The sequence below is a fragment of the Pseudophryne corroboree genome, chromosome 4 (assembly GCF_028390025.1).
Source record: "Pseudophryne corroboree isolate aPseCor3 chromosome 4, aPseCor3.hap2, whole genome shotgun sequence".
Lineage (NCBI taxonomy): Eukaryota > Metazoa > Chordata > Amphibia > Anura > Myobatrachidae > Pseudophryne > Pseudophryne corroboree.
Window position 1 is genome coordinate 20,280,830 of NC_086447.1, and position 2,500 is coordinate 20,283,329.

The following is a 2,500-nucleotide window of genomic DNA, read 5'->3' on the forward strand; positions in this document are numbered from 1 at the left end:
CGACCTAAGAATTTCCGTACCAATCTCCTCTACAGTCCTCCACTCTACCAGCTGAGCTATCGAAGGATTCCATGATTGTACATCTGTGATATTACATGCTATTAAAATGATTGAGTGTTAATTTTAAACATTATCAACTTTCCAAGCAAAATAAAAAATGATTTGACTACACAAAAGAGATTCAACTACTTATTCCTGTGTTGCTTTATCACACAAATTGTCATGTTTAATCATTTGGAAAATATCACTAATAGTTTGACTTATATTTGTGCAATTACTATCAACTGGCTACAGAGCTAGTTTGGAAAGCACTTTCAATAGATTTTTTAGTGTAGCCAAACTTACATCAAGATTAGAGATGCTTGAGCCTATCAAACCTTCTACACTCTTTTAAATTTTGCTTGTTTTGTAAACTAATCAAGTGTTCCAGGAATGATGGGGATATTCCATTGTTTGTTCTGATTTGACAATTCATTTTGGACAATGAGCGGCCCTTTTGAGCTAGTGAAGATAATTGTGCTACATAAGAGTATGCACAGACAATTATTTTTCTTTTTTTGCATTAAAGCACAATTTTTAATAAAGGAGAGGTTAATGATATAATAATTAGCACTGAAAGTCATCTGACACGATTTGAAAGTAAAATGTTGTGCATTGAAAGTAACCAAAGCTCTTTTTACTTTGAGTGGACATCATTTTCTTTCAAATTAATTTGATATTTTGCTAAATGTACAAAACTTTCTTACAAATTTGACATTCAAAATGCATTTGTAATTAATAAATGCTACTTAGTATGGCTGCTGAGATTCCTGGGCTCAGTCTCAAGTAGAGGAGGAGAATGACGGATAGAGAAAGAGAGAACAGGCAGGCATCCTAAAGATTTTGATGTGCCAGTTCCTGACTCACCCTGAGCAACACTGGTTTCAAGCTTTTAGTAAATTTTCTGAAAAATAAAACAACCATGTGGTCGTAGTCGGCAGGATTTGAACCTGCGCAGGAATACCCCAATGGATTTCTAGTCTATCACCTTAACCACTCGGCCACGACTACCTCTCACACAATGTGATGTTTTCACAAAAGCTTCTCTATGGGTTGAGCTACTTCATTTCAGGCTGTGAGGATGACTGAAGTAATATTGTATCAGAGATGATTTCCATGGGAAGTTAATCCTGACCACAGTGACCTGCGTTAATGATTTTTAAAATATAACTTGGAGAATGCTTTATACTTGGTATAGTTTTGGGTTTGTAAAATGTCAGTACTGACATCTAAGTTTATCAAAATCATCATCCTTCGAGCCGGAATTGAACCAGCGACCTAAGGATTTCCGTACCAATCTCCTCTACAGTCCTCCGCTCTACCAGCTGAGCTATCGAAGGATTCCATGATCGTCCAACTGTGATATTACATGCTATTAAAATGATTGAGTGTTAATTTTAAACATTATCAACTTTCCAAGCAAAATAAAAAATGATTTGACTACACAAAAGAGATTCAACTACTTATTCCTGTGTTGCTTTATCACACAAATTGTCATGTATAATCATTTGGAAAATATCACTAATAGTTTGACTTATATTTGTGCAATTACTATCAACTGGCTACAGAGCTAGTTTGGAAAGCACTTTCAATAGATTTTTTATTGTAGCCAAACTTACATCAAGATTAGAGATGCTTGAGCCTATCAAACCTTCTACACACTTTTAAATTTTGCTTGTTTTGTAAACTAATCAAGTGTTCCAGGAATGATGGGGATATTCCATTGTTTGTTCTGATTTGACAATTCATTTTGGACAATGAGCGGCCCTTTTGAGCTAGTGAAGATAATTGTGCTACATGAGAGTATGCACAGACAATTATTTTTCTTTTTTTGCATTAAAGCACAATTTTTAATAAAGGAGAGGTTAATGATATAATAAATAGGACTGAAAGTCATCTGACACGATTTGAAAGTAAAATGTTGTGCATTGAAAGTAACCAAAGCTCTTTTTACTTTGAGTGGACATCATTTTCTTTCAAATGAATTTGATATTTTGCTAAATGTACAAAACTTTCTTACAAATTTGACATTCAAAATGCATTTGTAATTAGTAAATGCTACTTAGTATGGCTGCTGAGATTCCTGGGCTCAGTCTCAAGTAGAGGAGGAGAATGATGGATAGAGAAAGAGAGAACAGGCAGGCATCCTAAAGATTTTGATGTGCCAGTTCCTGACTCACCCTGAGCAACACTGGTTTCAAGCTTTTAGTAAATTTTCTGAAAAATAAAACAACCATGTGGTTGTAGTCGGCAGGATTTGAACATGCGCGGGGAGACCCCAATGGATTTCTAGTCCATCGCCTTAACCACTCGACCACGACTACCTCTTACGCAATGTGATGTTTTTACAAAAGTTTCTCTATGGGTTGAGCTACTTCATTTCAGGCTGTGAGGATGACTGAAGTAATATTGTATCAGAGATGATTTCCATGGGAAGTTAATCCTGACCACAGTGACCTGC

The 2,500-nt window shown here is 35.6% G+C and overlaps 4 non-coding genes across 4 annotated transcripts in view; all 4 read right to left on the reverse strand.

Annotated features, from left to right (window-relative positions):
* Window positions 1-66, reverse strand: part of TRNAY-GUA (transfer RNA tyrosine (anticodon GUA)) — a 90-nt gene extending 24 nt beyond the window's left edge. The window contains 2 exon segments of the tRNA in view: window positions 1-12; window positions 30-66. The exon segment at window positions 1-12 is cut by the window's left edge and continues 24 nt beyond it. This is a non-coding gene — a tRNA (tRNA-Tyr).
* Window positions 67-968: 902 nt separating this feature from the next.
* Window positions 969-1,050, reverse strand: TRNAS-AGA (transfer RNA serine (anticodon AGA)). The gene has a single exon. It is a non-coding gene; the product is annotated as a tRNA-Ser (tRNA).
* A 239-nt stretch (window positions 1,051-1,289) lies between these two features.
* Window positions 1,290-1,379, reverse strand: TRNAY-GUA (transfer RNA tyrosine (anticodon GUA)). Its single transcript is given in 2 exon segments — window positions 1,290-1,325; window positions 1,343-1,379. It is a non-coding gene; the product is annotated as a tRNA-Tyr (tRNA).
* Window positions 1,380-2,281: 902 nt separating this feature from the next.
* On the reverse strand, window positions 2,282-2,363 carry TRNAS-AGA (transfer RNA serine (anticodon AGA)). The gene has a single exon. It is a non-coding gene; the product is annotated as a tRNA-Ser (tRNA).
* Between the last annotated feature and the right edge of the window lie 137 nt (window positions 2,364-2,500).